The sequence below is a fragment of the Leucopleurus acutus genome (genome assembly GCF_964270905.1).
Source record: "Leucopleurus acutus genome assembly, chromosome: 3".
In the NCBI taxonomy this organism is placed as follows: domain Eukaryota; kingdom Metazoa; phylum Chordata; class Mammalia; order Artiodactyla; family Delphinidae; genus Leucopleurus; species Leucopleurus acutus.
In genome coordinates this window covers 47,569,481-47,587,121 of record NC_139145.1, presented here as the reverse complement: position 1 = coordinate 47,587,121, position 17,641 = coordinate 47,569,481, and positions in this window count along the sequence as shown.

Genomic DNA, 17,641 nt, shown 5'->3' with positions numbered 1-17,641 from the left:
AATTTTTCAACAGAATAATAATAAGGAAAGAAATTAGATGTGTAATGAGAGTAAGAAAGCACCCAGATAGTGGTTTGTTGGTATGTGATCTACTCTGGCAGTAAAGGAATATATTAAATCAGTAAGATAACACACAAGTAAGTACAGGGCTATGAGCCAAGAGTGGATGATGGTTTCCTGGATAGCTGTGTACAAGGTTGTCATTCCCACTGTGAATGAGGCCAGTGCAATCATTGCTGAATGCCTGCTGGCTGAAAGGGAGTGGGCTGACCCATCCAGGCAAGCTCTGGAGGATGCTCCTGTTTCACAGCACCTCCATCCCAAAAAGCCCTCTGAAATTAGATGTATGGGTAGATGTGTGCTTCCAAATGCTCCACAGAGGGGATATCTATCACACCAGTGCTTTCCTTCAAGCTAAACTCCAAGGCACTGAGACCATCTGGCCCTTCCTTCCGAGACAATTAGTTTTCAATGCAACAGGCAGTATTTTGTTGTTATTTCTTTTCCTGGTTCCTGAGTTTTTGCCAAGTTAATGCAAATGGAGTTACATGCCTCCCGCTGTGGTGTGGTCATTGTCACCTGGCAGGCAGGTGGGTTCCCAGCTTGGTTGACCCCTATTCCTTCCCCTGGTTAGAAAGTCCAAGTCACTCAGATCTGATATGGGCTCACAACTGTGTCACTTAACTAGTTGTGAGATCTTTGACAAGATATTTAACTTCTCTAAGCCTCAGTTTCATGACCTATATAATGGAACACAATGGTTTAAGTTTCAAAGTTTGGAAAAGTTTTCATTTGTGAAAGACTTAGCATTGGTTAGTTTACCTTGATGCTGAATCTGTAGTCAACTTACATCAAACCTAGCCATGAAAAATCTTATAGAAGTTGTGACCCTTTTTATAACATCTATATCTAGCTGACAAAATATAATTTTATTTGAGAAGGAAAAGCTTAGTAAATTTATTTTGAGAAATGACCTAGAACCTGATGCGGTGTCCTTGGCATTCTGAGAGAAATAGTGAACAAGAAAAACAATGAAGTTGCTAACCTTAAAATGAGAGCAACATATATACCCCAAGGGCTATTCAACTAATGACTAATTTTCTACCTTTGCAGTGAGAATACTAGAAGGCTAGATAATTCTTAAAGGCTCTGTCATCACAAATTTATCTCAAAATCCCAGAATCAGAAGAAACTGTATCAAAGGTCCTGAATATTCTGTTAGGAGAGCTTCGAGAGTAATCTAGTGTAGTCCAAACCCAGTGTTTGACTTTTCCCTACATTAACCCTCCTGGTTCTGCTTCCATACCTCTGACAGTAGGAGTCGTGTTACCTTTCAAGACCGTTTATTCTCATCTGGACTTGGACAGCTCAAACTGTTCTATTTAAATTCAAAATAAGAAAGACATTTCTTACTCCTTGCAACTTACAGAAATTCAATTCTTGCTGTCACAAGGTACATGATTAATCTTTTCTCCTCATTTGATTCAAAGAGGATATCATAAACCTTAAACTCTTTTTTTCCCAGTTAAATAACCTGAGGTTGTTGAACTATTCTCCATGGGACCTAGTTTTAAGATCTTTTTTTTCCTCTTGGCAAGTTTCCTCTTAAAACACTGACTTGGCAGTAGTGTCTTCCTTAAAGGATGGCATCCAGAAAAACTGCACACTCTTCTAATCTGAATTCTCCATCTCGTAGTTCTCACAGTATCAATTGCATGTCAAATTGTTTCAAACTTCATTCCACTCCTGCCAGGTCACAACTTCCTGTTTCCTAGGTGTACATTTGTTTACACCTTATATTTGAGGTATATGTTTCTTTCTGTGAGTTTGTCTGGAGATGATTTTCATATTTTTTAAATCCCCATCTAGAAAAATACTTGCTCATCTCAATGGAGAATATTTTTGCACTGTTAAAAGAATTTGAATTTTGTTATCTTGGGTAAGGTACTTAAACTCCCTTAGCCATTATGTAAAATGGGCATAAAGCTAAAACATACCATACCACCAAAAATGATTGCTGAGAAGATTTAAAAAGTTATTTAATAAGTTCCTAGTTCAGTGCCAGGCTCATATAAGTATTGAAGAAATGGTCCAAAATATACATTAATAAGGGTAGGTGGTGATTCCCAGAGAAGCCAAATCCATAAACCCTCAAGCAAATAATCTGTATTTTCTCATAAACGCCACATCCTGCAAGTACTTTGTATCGAGTCATTTGGCTTTATTTCCTCTGGTTTCATGCCTAAAAGGAAATTGGTTACCAACTTCTGCAAAATAACCTTAGTCTAATACTTCAAGCCTTCACCATCCTGAGGTTAAAATAACTATAGAGGTTGTCTTGACCTCAGTTTTCGAGGCACGTGAACTTCCAGGAGAAGGAGAAAGGGAATATGTGGTAGGAACCATGAAAACTTTATCTTCAGCCTTTTTAGGCAACAAAATTATTCTCATTTTCGTTTTCTTAAAACGTTAGGGGGAGATTTGAAGAAGCTATCAGAAAGAAATAAAACCATCTCTTTAATTGTGGAAGATGCTACTTATACACTATGTTAAGTAAAGAGATTGCCTTCTGGAAGTGAATACTCTTGATGTAAATTGAGATTTAAGAGCCTGTGTTTTATCTGCGCTATGAAATTAGGCAGCCTAATTTTCTACTTGTAGTCAAGGTGCTACAAATACTGTTCTGTTTCAGACTATATCCTGGACATTGTTCCCTATGAAAAACAGGATTTCACATATACAATAATTACAAATTATGTTTATGTATATTTATAACAATTTAGTAACTAATACCATTTTTTAAATACGGTATTTAATTTACCTTTCCCTTTGAGGGTGGAGATTTATTTTCTCATTTTATTTTTTTTAACATCTTTATTGGAGTATAATTGCTTTACAATAGTGTGTTAGTTTCTGCTTTAAAACAAAGGGAATCAGTTATACATATACATATGTTCCCGTAACTCTTCCCTCTTGCATCTCTCTTCCTTCCACTCTCCCTATCCCACCCCTCTAGGTAGTCACAGAGCACCGAGCTGATCTCCCTGTGCTATGTGGCTGCTTCCCACTAGCTATCTATTTTACGTTTGGTAGTGTATATAGTCCCATGCCACTTCCTCACTTTGTCACAGCTTACACTTCCCCCTCCCCATATCCTCAAGTCCATTCTCTAGTAGGTCTGCATCTTTATTCCAGTCTTGCGCCTAGGTTCTTCTGATCATTTTTTATTTAGATTCGATATATATGTGTTAGCATATGGTATTTGTTTTTCTCTTACTTACTTCACTCTGTATGACAGTCTCTAGGTCCATCCACCTCACTACAAATAACTCAATTTCGTTTCTTTTTATGGCTGAGTAATATTCCATTGTATATATGTGCCACATCTTCTTTATCCATTCATCTGTCAGTGGACACTTAGGTTGCTTCCATGCCCTGCCTATTGTAAATAGAGCTGCAATGAACATTGTGGTACATGACTCTTTTTGAATTATGGTTTTCTCAGGGTATATGCCCAGTAGTGGGATTGCTGGGTCATGTGGTAGTTCTATTTTTAGTTTTTTAAGGAACCTCCATACTGTTCTCCATAGTGGCTGTACCAATTTACATTCCCACCGACAGTGCAAGAGGGTACCCTTTTCTCCACACCCTCACCAGCATTTGTTTGTAGATGTTTTGATGATGCCCATTCTGACCACTGTGAGATGATATCTCATTGTAGCTTTGATTTGCATTTCTCTAATGATTAATGATGTTGAGCATTCTTTCATGTGTTTGTTGGCAATCTGAATATCTTCTTTGGAGAAATGTCTATTTAGGTCTTCTGCCCATTTTTGGATCGGCTTGTTTGTTTTTTTTGATATTGAGCTGCATGAGCTGCTTGTAAATTTTGGAGATTAATCCTTTGTCAGTTGCTTCACTTGCAAACATTTTCTCCCATTCTGAGGGTTGTCTTTTCATCTTGTTTATGGTTCCCTCTGCTGTGCAAAAGCTTTGAAGTTTCATTAGGTCTCATTTGTTTATTTTTGTTTTTATTTCCATTTCTCCAGGAGGTGGGTCAAAAAGGATCTTGCTGTGATTTATGTCATACAGTGTTCTGCCTATGTTTTCCTCTAAGAGTTTTACATTGTCTGGCCTTACATTTAGGTCTTTAATCCATTTTGAGTTTATTTTTGTGTATGTTGTTAGGGAGTGTTTTAATTTCATTCTTTTACATGTAGCTGTCCAGTTTTCCAGCACCACTTATTGAAGAGGCTGTCTTTTCTCCACTGTATATTCTCACCTCCTTTATCAAAAATAAGGTGACCATAGGTGTGTGGGTTTATCTCTGGGCTTTCTATCCTGTTCCATTGATCTATATTTCTATTTTTATGCCAGTGCCATACTGTCTTGATTACTGTAGCTTTATTGTAGAGTCTGAAGTCAGGGAGCCTGATTCCTCCAGCTCCATTTTTTGTTCTCAAGATTGCTTTGGCTATTCGGGGTCTTTTGTGTTCCCATACAAATTGTGAAATTTTTTCTTCTAGTTCTGTGAAAAATGCCAGTGGTAGTTTGATAGGGATTGCACTGAATCTGTAGATTGCTTTGGGTAGTAGAGTCATTTTCACAATGTTGATTCTTCCAATCCGAGAACATGGTATATCTCTCCATCTATTTGTATCATCTTTAATTTCTTTCCTCAGTGTCTTATAATTTTCTGCATACAGGTCTCTTGTCTCCTTAGGTATGTTTATCCTAGATATTTTATTCTTTTTGTTGCCATGGTAAATGGGAGTGTTTCCTTAATTTCCCTTGCAGATTTTCATCATTAGTGTATAGGAATACAAGAGATTTCTGTGCATTAATTTTGTATCCTGCTACTTTACCAAATTCATTGATTAGCTCTAGTAGTTTTCTGGTAGCATCTTTAGGATTCTCTATGTATAGTATCATGTCATCTGCAAACAGTGACAGCTTTACTACTTCTTTTCTGATTTGGATTCCTTTTATTTCTTTTTCTTCTCTGACTGCTGTGGCTAAAACTTCCAAAACTATGTTGAATAAGAGTGGTGAGAGTGGGCAACCTTGTCTTGTTCCTGATCTTAGTGAAAATGCTTTCAGGTTTTCACTATTGAGGACGATGTTGGCTGTGGTTTTGTCATATATGGCCTTTATTATGTTGAGAAAAGTTCCCTCTATGCCTACTTTCTGCGGGATTTTTATCATAAATGGGTGTTGAATTTTGTCAGAAGCTTTCTCTGCATCTATTGAGATGATCATATGGTTTTTCTCCTTCAATTTGTTAATATGGTATATCACATTAATTGATTTGCATATATTGAAGAATCCTTGCATTCCTGGGATAAACCCCACTTGATTATGGTGTATGATCCTTTTAATGTGCTGTTGGATTCTGTCTGCTAGTATTTTGTGGAGTATTTTTGCATCTATGTTTATCAGTGATATTGGCATGTAGTTTTCTTTCTTTGTGACATCTTTGTATGGTTGTGGTATCCAGGTGATGGTGGCCTTGTAGAATGAGTCTGGAAGTGTTCCTCCCTCTGCTATATTTTGGAAGAGTTTGAGAGGGATAGATGTTAGCTCTTCTCTAAATGTTTGATAGAATTCACCTGTGAACCATCTGGTCCTGGGCTTTTGTTTGTTGGAAGATTTTTAATCACGTTTTCAATTTCAGTGCTTGTGACTGGACTGCTCATATTTTCTATTTCTTCCTGGTTCAGTCTCAGATGGTTGTGCATTTCTAAGAATTTGTCCATTTCTTCCAGGTTGTCCATTTTATTGGCATAGAGTTGCTTGTAGTAATCTCTCATGATCCTTTGTATTTCTGCAGTGTCAGTTGTTACTTCTTTTTCATTTCTAATTGTATTGATTTGAGTCTTCTCCCTTTTTTTCTTGATGAGTCTTCCTAATGGTTCATCAATTTTGTTTATCTTCTCAAAGAACCAGCTTTTAGTTTTATTGATCTTTGCTATCTCTTCCTTCTTTTCTTTTTCACTTATTTCTGATCTGATCCTTATGATTTCTTTCCTTCTGCTAACTTTGGGGTTTTTTTGTTCTTCTTTCTCTAATTGGTTTATGTGTTAGGTTAGGTTGTTTATTTGAGATGTTTCTTGTTTCTTAAGGTAGGATTGTATTGCTATAAACTCCCCTCTTAGAACTGCTTTTGCTGCCTCCCAAAGGTTTTGGGTTGTTGTGTTTTCATTGTCATTTGTTTCTAGGTATTTTTTGAATTCCTCTTTGGTTTCTTCAGTAATCTCTTGGTTATTAAGTAGTGTATTGTTTAGCTTCCATGTGTTTGTATGTTTTACAGATTTTTTCCTGTAATTGATATGTAGTCTCATAATGTGGTCAGAAAAGATACTTGATATGATTTCAGTTTTCTTCAATTTACCAAGGCTTGGTTTTTGACCCAAGATATGAGCTATCCTGGAGAATGTTCCATGAGCACTTGAGAAGAATGTGTATTCTGTTGTTTTGGGATGGAATGTCTTATAAATATCAATTAAGTCCATCTTGTTTAATATATCATTTAAAGCTTGTATTTCCTTATTTATTTTCATTTTGGATGATCTGTCCATTGGTGTAAGTGGGGTGTTAAAGTCCCCTACTATGATTGTGTTGCTGTCGATTTCCCCTTTTATGGCTGTTAGTATTTGCCTTATGTATTGAGGTGCTCCTATGTTGGATGCATAAATATTTACAATTGTTATATCATCTTCTTGGATCAGTCCCTTGATCATTATGTTGTGTCATTCTTTGTCTCTTGTAATAGTCTTTATTTTAATGTCTATTTTGTCTGATATGAGAATCGCTACTCCAGCTTTCTTTTGATTTCCATTTGCATGGAATATCTTATTCCATCCCCTCACTTTCCGTTTGAATGTGTCACTAGGTTTGAAGTGGCTCTCTTGTAGACAGCATATATACGCGTCTCGTTTTTGTATCCATTCAGCTAGTCTCTGTCTTTTGGTTGGATCATTTAATCCATTTACATTTAAGGTAATTATCAATATGTATGCTCCTATTACCCTTTTCTTAATTGTTTTGGGTTTGTTTTTGTCGGTCTTTTCCTTCTCTTGTGTTTCCTGCCTAGAGAAGTTCCTTTACCATTTGTTGTAAAGCTGGTTTGGTGGTGCTGAATTCTCTTAGCCTTTGCTTCTGTGTAAAGGTTTTAATTTCTCCATCAAATCTGAATGAGATTCTTGCTGGGTAGAGTAGTCTTGGTTGTAGGTTTTTCTCCTTCATCACTTTAAATATGTCCTGCCACTCCCTTCTGGCTTGCAGAGTTTCTGCTGAAAGATCAGCTGTTAACCTTATGGGGATTCCCCTGTGTGTTATTTGTTGTTTTTCCCTTGCTGCTTTTAATATGTTTTCTTTGTATTTAATTTTTGGTAGTTTGATTAATATGTGTCTTGGCATGTTTCTCCTTGGATTTATCCTATATGGGACTGTCTGTGCTTCCTGGACTTGATTTACTCTTTCCTTTCCCATATTAGGGAAGTTTTCAACAATAATCTCTTCAAACATTTTCTCAGTCCCTTTCTTTTTCTGTTCTTCTTCCGGGACCCCTATAATTCGAATGTTGGTGCATTTAATGTTGTCCCAGAGGCCTCTGAGACTGTCCTCAATTCTTTTCATTCTTTTTTCTTTATTCTGCTCTGCAGTAGTTATTTCCATTATTTTATCTTCGAAGTCACTTATCCGTTCTTGTGCCTCAGTTGTTCTGCTATTGATCCCTTCTAGAGCATTTTTAACTTCATTTATTGTGTTGTTCATCACTGTTTTTTTGCTCTTTAGTTCTTCTATGTCCTTGTTAAACCTTTCTTGTGTTTTCTTTATTGTATTTCCAAGATGTTGGATCATCTTTACTGTCATTATTCTGAATTCTTTTTCTGGTAGACTGCCTATTTCCTCTTCATTTTTTAGGTCTGGTGGGTTTTTACCTTGCTCCTTCATCTGCTGTGTGTTTTTCTGTCTTCTCATTTTGCTTAACTTACTGTGTTTGGCATCTCCTTTTCGCAGGCTGCAGGTTCGTAGTTTCCGCTGTTTTTGGTCTCTGTCCCCAGTGGCTAAGGTTGGTTCAGTGGGTTGTGTAGGCTTCCTGGTGGAGGGGACTAGTGCCTGTGTTCTGGTGGATGAGGCTGGATCTTGTGTTTCTGGTGGGCAGGTCCATGTCTGCTGGTGTGTTTTGGGGTGTCTGTGGCCTATTATGAGTTTAGGCAGCCTCTCTGCTAATGGGTGGGGTTGTGTTCCTGTCTTGCTAGTTGTTTGGCATGGGGTATCCAGCACTGTAGCTTGCTGGTCGTTGAGTGAAGCTGGGTGTTGGCGTTGAGATGGAGGTCTCTGGGCGATTTTCTCTTGATGTGACATGGAGCTGGGAGGACCAGTGTCCTGAACTTGGCTCTCCCACCTCGGAGGCACAGCCCTGATGCCTGGCTGGAGCACCAAGAGCCTTTCATCCACACAGCGCTGAATTAAAGGGAGAAAAAAAAAGAAGAGAAAATAAAATAAAATGAAGTAAAATAAAATAAAATAAAGTTATTAAAATTAAAACTAACAAATAATTATTAAGAAAAAACTTTTAAGAAGTAATAAAAACAAACTGGAAAGACAGAACCCTAGGACAAATGGTAAAAGCAAAGCTATACAGATAAAATCACACATAGAAGCATACACATACACACTCACAAAAAGAGAAAAAGGGAAAAAAAATATATATATCTTTGCTCCCAAAGTGCACCTCCTCAATTTGGGATGATTCATTGTCTGATCACATGGAGCTGACGCATGCTGTGTGTTCTCCTGGGGAAGTTGTCCCTGGATCCCGGGACCCTGGCAGTGGCGGGCCGCACAGGCTCCCGGGAGGGGAGGGGTGGATAGTGACCTGTGCTCGCACACAGGCTTCTTGGTGGCTGCAGCAGCGGCCTTAGGATCTCGTGCCCGTCTCTGGGGTCCACGCTGATAGCCGCGGCTCGCGCCCGTCTCTGGAGCTCCTTTAAGTGAAGGTCTTAATCTCCTCTCCTCCTGTACCCGGAAACAAAGAGGCCAGAAAAAGTCTCTTGCCTCTTCGGCAGCTCCAGACTTTGTCCCGCACTCCCTCCCAGCTAGCCGTGGTGCACCAGTCCCTTCAGGTTGTGTTTACGCCACCAACCCCTGTGCTCTCCCTGGGATCCGACCTAAGCCCGAGCCTCAGCTCCCAGCCCACACCTGCCCCGTCGCGTGAGCAGACAAGCCTCTCCCACCGGTGAGTGCTGGTCGGCACTGATCCTCTGTGCGGGAATCTCTCCGCCTTGCCCTCTGCACCCCTGTTGCTGTGCTCTCCTCCGTGGCTCCAAAGCTCCCCCACTCTGCCACCTGCAGTCTCCGCCCGTGAAGGGGCTTCCTAGTGTGTGGAAACCTTTCCTCCTTCACAGCTCCCTCCCACTGGTGCAGGTCCCGTTCCTATTCTTTTGTCTCTGTTTTTTCTTTTTACTTTTGCCCTACCCAGGTACGTGGGGCGTTCGTTGCCTTTTTGGAGGTCTGAGGTCTTCTGCCAGTGTTCAGTAGGTGTTCTGTAGGAGCTGTTCCACATGTAGATGTATTTCTGATGTATTTGTGGAGAGGAAGGTGATCTCCGCGTCTTACTCTTCTGCCGTCTTGAAGCTCCTCCCCTTCCATTTTACATCTGAGTAAATTGAGGCTACTCTTATTTCATAAACCAAAGTTGTTAGATGGAGGTTATCATTCTTTTCTTCTAAAGAAGCGAAGCAATAAGGACTATTGAGTGAAATACTTATAAAAACAGTATGACATAATTATAATGCAAGGATGACAGAAATATCCCAGTGCTAATAGGACATTTGCTGTGGATAGTAAGAATTGGTTTCTGTGAACTGTTCTTTCAATCTTTCAACATCTACAATAGATATAAAGGAGTCATTCATATATAAGGGGTAAAAAAGTCATTTATGGTGTGAAACTGAGCAAACAGATAGTTGCATTTTAATAGTACCTTGATCAAACCCCTTGGTCCTTGCTGAAATCACAGGTTTTCTCCTCTTCAGTAGACTAGGATTTCTTTAACTTCTTGCTTCATGAATGGTCTTCGTACAAGCTTGGAAACCATAGATAATTGCCACATGGATATTTAGAGCATAATGTATTGGTTGCATAAGAAATCTACCTTGCCCTGGATGCCACCAATATGGAGTGCACAAGTAAAGACTGTAAGCATTCTGAAAGAAAAGAAGAAACAATGCCCGGTGACATGCCCACACTTTAAGAGCTGCAATTATTTAAACCGGTTTACATTTGGAGAGGGTTCTGGACAGGGGATATACATTTGGTAGTCATCAGCATATAGGTGGTATTTACATACTAAAAAGAAATGAGATCAGCAGGGGAATGTGTATGGACAGAGAAAAAAAGAGGACCAAGGATGGAGTCGTGGATTGCTTCAACATTTAGAGGTTGGAGAAAAGAAGAGGAAGCAGCATAGGGGGTTAAGATGGAAGGGGTAAAAACAAAACCAGGACAGTGTGGCATCCTGGAAACCAAGTGAAGAAAGTGTATCAAAGAGGAGCTGACTTTATATCCAATACCACTGATAGGTCAAGAAAGATGAGGAAGGGAAAAAGAACACTGGATTTAGCAACACATATAGAGCAGTGGTGATCTTAATAGAGGGTGGATGAAAGTCAAAACAGGAATGGGTCCAAGAGAAAATAGGAGGCGAGGCTTTGGAAAGAGTAAGTATTATAGAAATCCTTCCAGGAATTGTGCTGTGAAGAGAAGCAGAACAATGGGGAGGTAGCCAGATAGGAAAGTAGGATACAGTTGTTTTGTTGTTGTTGTTTTGGTTTATAAGATGGAAAAAAAAAGTTATAGATATGATTTGATGGAAAAGATCAAATAGAGAGGGAAGACATTACCTGATGATGTATTAGAGAATGCATAAAATTGCTGGAATGATGTTCTTGAAAAGGTTCGAGGAGATGACATTCACTGCACAAGTATCAGAATTGACTAGATGGGAATTTAGAGGGTGCCAAGGAAGGCTTACATTGCCTCACTCTGGAGTCACGTGGCAGTGGTCTGAGTTTGCCTGCTGACTCTGCCATGCTTAGTACCGACTCCATTGGGTTTCAGGAGGATTAGATGATTTCACATGCATAAAGTACGCAGAATAGTGCCTGGCACATAGAAAAAGCACAGTCATTAGCAGTTGCTATTATTCTTTCATCATTTGATAAAAAGTCACGTTTTCCAAGATAATAATGGGATTTACTATCAGATTTAGTCTGTTCTGAGCTAGCAGGATCTACCTCTGCATCCTCTGAACTCTGTCTAGGAGGAGAACAGGGATATTCCTAGTCACTCCCCTGGGAGAAGCCTGATATGGTGAAAGGCCTGTGCTTGCAGTCTAATAGTTTTACTAGTTCTTTATTACCCTCATTCTAGAAACATTTATGAACAATTCAGTATATGTTTAACTGCTTTTTTACATATGTTATTTAATTTTCAATAACCCTTTGAGATAAACAGTATTATTTTCCTCCTGTTACAGCACTAAGGCATCTGAAAGAAAGGTTAAGTACCTTCACCAAGGTGACATCGGACCTGGGTGTGAACCCAGGCAGTTTGACTTTCCTGCCCCCTAAATTGGTCGATGGATAAGTACTTACAATTTGCATTATGCTTTTTTGGTCCAAGGCATTCTTACCTGATTGTTCCTATGTATAGGTAAGGATACAGAGAGAAATATTAAATTAACCAAGCCATGCCTTTAGTGAATAAGGGAGCACACTCATTAGTCATTACCAAGTGAAAGAGAAGCTGAACAAGGCTGCTAGGAAGAAAGTAAAATAGAGTGAGTCATAAAACATTTCCAAAAGAATTCTGTGCATAAGAGAAGAATTGTACAAGAATTACTAGGCTATAGCTTAGTATGCTGAACTAGGGTCTCTTGCAGAAAGGCCTGAGGATTAATCAGTTAATCATTCTGTGACATTTAATCAAGAGCCAGAAATCTAATCAATGGCCGACCCATTGTAACACTGGGGTACTGGTCTGGCTTCCTGCCTGGACTGTCCAATCTTAATTAGCAATTATCTCAGCTGGGTGACCCTCTGCCCCTGGGGAAGGAAAGCTATTCAACAAGGAATAGCTATTTCTAAGTGGAAATTTCACCTTTTGTCTCCATCACTTGTTATTAGGCAGTGTGTTTATTCAGTTTCCAGTGCCTTATTGGGCCCATGTGATGGAAAGATCTGGCATTAGACCAACAATTACTTTAATGAGGAGAAATAATGAAGCTCTCCTCAAGGGAGACAGAAGATCTGAAATTTCCTTCACTTTCATCTCCTGTATAACTTTCTCCCTTTCTGTTATTCTGAAATATGGCCTTATTTAATTACATTAACTCTAGTTCTTTCTGGACTAAACAGAAAAACAAACCCAACCCGTAGTCAAGAAGAATTTTTGTTTCAACTCAAATCTGAGAGTTTTCATTTTGTTCATTTTCTTAGGATAAAGATAAACCCCTACTCTGATTCTTTCAATGGTAACTTCTTTGGACCCTTGCTTTGGAAAGTCTTAGATGCAAATTGTCGCTTTGCCCCTGTGCATCCATGGGCAAGTGAATTCATCCTTTTGAGTCTATTTCAGAGGGGATGGTCAGGAAAGGCCTTTCTGTAGAGGTGTCATTGAACTAGGTGGGAAAGGAGCCCACTCCATGATCATCAAGGGTGAGGACTCTTCTGGAAAAAGAAAAAGAAATAGCAAAGGCAAAACTAGAAGCCACTGTAGCTGGAGTGAATGAGCCACAGGAAGGGTGGCACATGCTAGGTCAGAGAGACAGGCAGAGACAAACCACACAAGGTGTGATCTTGTAGACAGGGCAAGGTTAGGAAGATTCTGCTTTATATGGAAGGGCAATCCACGAGAGGGTTTTAAGCACTGGAGTGACATAATCTAATTTGCCTTACCAAAAAACCTCTTTAGTTTCTATGTAGAAGACTAATTAGGAGTAAATGCAAGTAGAGTGCTTAGTGCAATGTCTGGCTGGTAGTAATTGAGAAGGGTTAGCTATTTCCATCCTTACTATGATTGTTGTCATTCTCAGCGAGGACCATACTCCCTGGGAAAACATGTCAGAATCCTCCATGAGTGGGACTTGGGCCTCAAACCACTAACTCCTTAACCCCCAAAGCTTCAAGTCAAGTTCTGTAGGAGGATGTGCTCCTACCATCCCCCACCCCTAACTGCCCTCTCAGCCTGTGGAACATCATCAATGGCCATGGTGTGTGTTGTCCATCTTAGGTATGGTGGGGTTAGAAATAATGTTGAGGACTTTCACATTTATATCTAATCTTCTGCAGAATTATACTGCCATTAGGATCATATCAAATTCAAGCTTGGTATGCAGATCATTAGAGAACCCATTTCTATGCTAAATGGAGAAACATAATATTTGCAGATAAGACACTTTTCCAGGAACTCATTACAACCTCAATTTTAAAAGTTGCACAACTGAAAACAAGTTAAATTTTCTAACTTGTGTACTTGCTGCTGTTAATAATAATACCAAGACGTAGCCTTGGATGACACTGAATGCATGGGGAAGCATCTTGAAAAACTTCATCTCATTCGACCTTCACAACGCTGATGACTTAGGTAAAGCTAGATTGATGACTTCTAGTTTGGGGGAAAAAGCAGCAGCATGGGGATTCTGTGACATGTCCAGACCCACAAACAACGCCTAACTGGGACTCATCATTGCAAATCATAGACTGGAGTTCTTTTTGTCATCCCCAGTGGCTACTGGTACCACTATGTTCACTGCTGTTATGGAGGACAAGAACATTTTAAAGTGCTTACAGAACTGGGATTTCTAAAATGTCATGGTGGAAAAGATACCAGTATTAATTTAATAGTATTCCAAGAGGAGGAAAATTCTGAATGGGTACCCTTAACAAACACACAATGTATGTCTTAGTAATGTAGGAAAAGCCTAGGTTTTCCTTAGAAACCAAATCCACTTGGAATTGATTATATACCTCTCTGGCACATGAAAAAACCCACTAAGGTTTGGTAGATGAGCTGGCCAGATTTGTTTTGTCTTTTTAATAAAGATCCCCACATAAAAGTAGAGCTGATAGTTTGAGGAAATTCCAGGAATAGACCACATCAGGACTCCCTCTTCTAAAGTGGGTCACAGTTTTCTTGTTTGTTTTTTTATTTTGTAAAGTATTTATTAAATTATACATAGAGGGCCGCTCACACACTTTAAGTCAACCATCTGAATAATTTTTTCCAAGTGAATATACACATCCACTGAGATCAAGGTTAACAATATTGAACATATTTTCTTACGCTTATTAGACATCTGTATACTTTTTTAAATGAAATTTCTACCCTAAAGTTTTTTCTATTTAAAATAATCATCTTCTCTCTCGGTTGTAGGAATTCTTTATATATTCTGGACAGTAGTCATTTATTAGATATGTAATTGGTAAATAGTCTGTGGTTATTCTTCTACTCTGTAGTTTTTATTTACTTAATGATCTATTTTAAAGAGCCAAAGATCTTAGTTTTAATAAAATTCACCTCTTTTTTTCTTTTATGGCTGTACTTTTTGGTGTCATATCTAAGAAATATTTGCCTAATCTCAGGCCACAAAGGGTTTCTCCTTTGCTTTCTTTTAGAAGTTATGTATTTGTAGCTCTCACATTTAGGCTTATGATGCATCTTGAGTTAAGATTTGTATATAGTGTGAGTTAAGGGTCTCTGTTCATTGTCTGTGTATGGATATCCAATTGTCCCAGCACCATTTGTTGAAAAGACTATCCTTTCCACTTTGAATTGCCTTGGCATGACCACAAATACAGGTTTTATTTCATGACTTGTTTCTGTTCTTTTGATTGGTATGTTTAGCTTTATGTTACTACTGTACCTTTATATGTAAAAGCTAAAAACAAAATCCCCATATACTCTAGGTTCCTGTTTTCCCTTACCCTCATTTCTCTCTTTCCATCGGTACAGGCAAGCCCTATGGTTTTGGGCAGCCAATGTAGCTACAAACTCTTGTTATAGGTAGAAAAATATTTTGGTTCTCTACACTATAAACCAAGCATTGTCATTTACTTAACTTGAGTCTTCTTTGGGAAAACGTGCTCTTCTGTCGACTCTGGGCTTCTTTCTAGTGCTGGCGCACGTGGCTTGGACTTGTTAGAGTTGCCTACATTCAGCCCCAGAAAGCTATTTTGAAATGTGAAGTACAGACATAACCTCATAATTATGTAGACCAGGAGACTGCCTGCATTCTATGGTCTTGAGAGAAATCCAGGTTTGGATTCCTATACTCTCTAGCCTGGAAAACTCACAATGGGACAGTCTTAGGTTTACCAAGTCAAGAGTAATGAAAGCAGAATTAGAGGTCATGAAGGAGCACTCTTTACATACTCCATAATTTGATTTTAGTCAGAGGGTCATAGAGAATTGACCTGCAATATACACGGATGTCCAGTGTTGCTTCTCTCCAACCTAGCCACATGTAACTACTCTGATGTCATTCCACAATATTATATCGCAATCAAAGAGAAAAGCATTAATTTCTCAATCATGCTTTCCTTCCTCTCTTCTCATGGCAGTGTATCCCTATTTACAGAACATTGATGATCTAGCTCCAGTGTGGATGCTGTACCCTGCTCATGGAGTATTTTATAATTTTCCCAGTCAGGATTAATATTTATATTTCTGCCCTAATTTTTTAATTTGTTGAGATAAAATTTACCCCTTTAAAATATACGATTCAGTGTCTTTTATAATACAGAGTTATGCATCTAACACCATTATCAAATTCCAGAATATTTTCATCACCCCAAAAAGAAACTTCATACTCATTAGTAGTCACTCCCCATTCCACCTGCTCCCCAGCTCCTGGAAGCCAGTAATCTACTTTCTGTCCCTATAGATTTGCTTATTTGGTACATTTATTTAAAATGAAATCATAAAATGAATGGCCTTTTGTATCTGGCTTCATTTACTTAGCATAATGTTTTCAAGATTCATCTATGTTGTAGTATGAATCAAGACTTCATTCTTTTATATGTCTGAATAGTATTCCATTGTATCAATATACCATATTCTGTCATACAGAGTGAAGTAAGTCAGAAAGAGAAAAACAAATACCATATGCTAACACATATATATGGAATCTAAAAAAAAAAAGTTGTCATGAAGAACCTAGGGGCAAGACGGGAATAAAGACGCAGACCTACTAGAGAATGGACTTGAGGATATGGGGAGGGGGAAGGGTAAGCTGGGACAAAGTGAGAGAGTGGCATGGACATATATACACTACCAAATGTAAAACAGATAGCTAGTGGGAAGCAGCCGCATAGCACAGGGAGATCAGCTCGGTGCTTTGTGACCACCTAGAGGGGTGGGATAGGGAGGGTGGGAGGGAGGGAGATGCAAGAGGGAAGAGATATGGGGACATATGTATATGTATAGCTGATTCACTTTGTTATAAAGCAGAAACTAACACACCATTGTAAAGCAATTATACTCCAATAAAGATGTTTAAAAAAAAACGTATTCTATTTACCATTTATATTACCTGATAATAAATCTGAGGTGTGGACATTTGAGTTGTTTCCACTTTTTGACCATTATGAATAATGTTGCTATGAACGTACAAGTACTAGATTTTGTAGACATTTGTTTTCATTTGTTACTGAGGAACTTTCAAAATGTTCTGCAAAGTGGGTGCATCACTTACATTTTCACCAGCAATGTATGAGCATTCAGTTTCTTCATAATCTTCCAATACTTGTTATTGTCTCTTTTCAAATATTTTATCCATCCTAGTGGTTGTGAAGTTTTATCTCCTTGTGGTTTTGATTTGAATTTCCCTGATGACTGCTGATTACAGGCATTTTTTTTTTCATGGCTTATTGGCCATTTATATATCTTCTTTAGAGAAATGTCTTTCTTTTTAATCGCATCATTTACAGCTATAAATTTCTTGCTAAGCATTACTTTAATTGCATCTTCAAATTTTGCATGTTGTTAGTTTGTTTACATTCATCTTGAAGTGTCTTTAAATGTCCCTTGTGATTTCTTCCTTGGCTCATTGTTATTCATGAGGTTGTTTAACTTATACATATTTATGAATGTACCAAATTTCCTTCTGTTATAGATTCCTAATTTCATTCCATTGTGCTTGGAAAACATACTTTTTGTGATTTCAGTCACTTAAAATTTACTGAAACATTTTTTGTGATCTAACATAGGGGCTATTCTTGAGAATGTTTCAGAAGAATACTTACTCTAATTGTTGTTGGGTGGAATATTCTATAGGTGTCTTTTATGTTTAGTTGGTTTATACTGTTTTCAAATTCTCTATTGTTGATATTCTGTCTAGTTCTATCCATTACTTAAAGCGGGATATTGAAGTTAGCAACAATTATTGTTGAATTTTCTATTACTCTCTTCAATTCTGTATATTGTATTTTACTTCACATATTTTGGGGCCCTGTTTTTAGGTGCTTATGTTTTCTTGGTAAATTGACTCATCATTATAAAATATTATTCTTTCTCTCTAGTAGCAGTTTTTCTTGGCCTTAAAGTTGATTTTGCCTGATATTAGTATGACCCT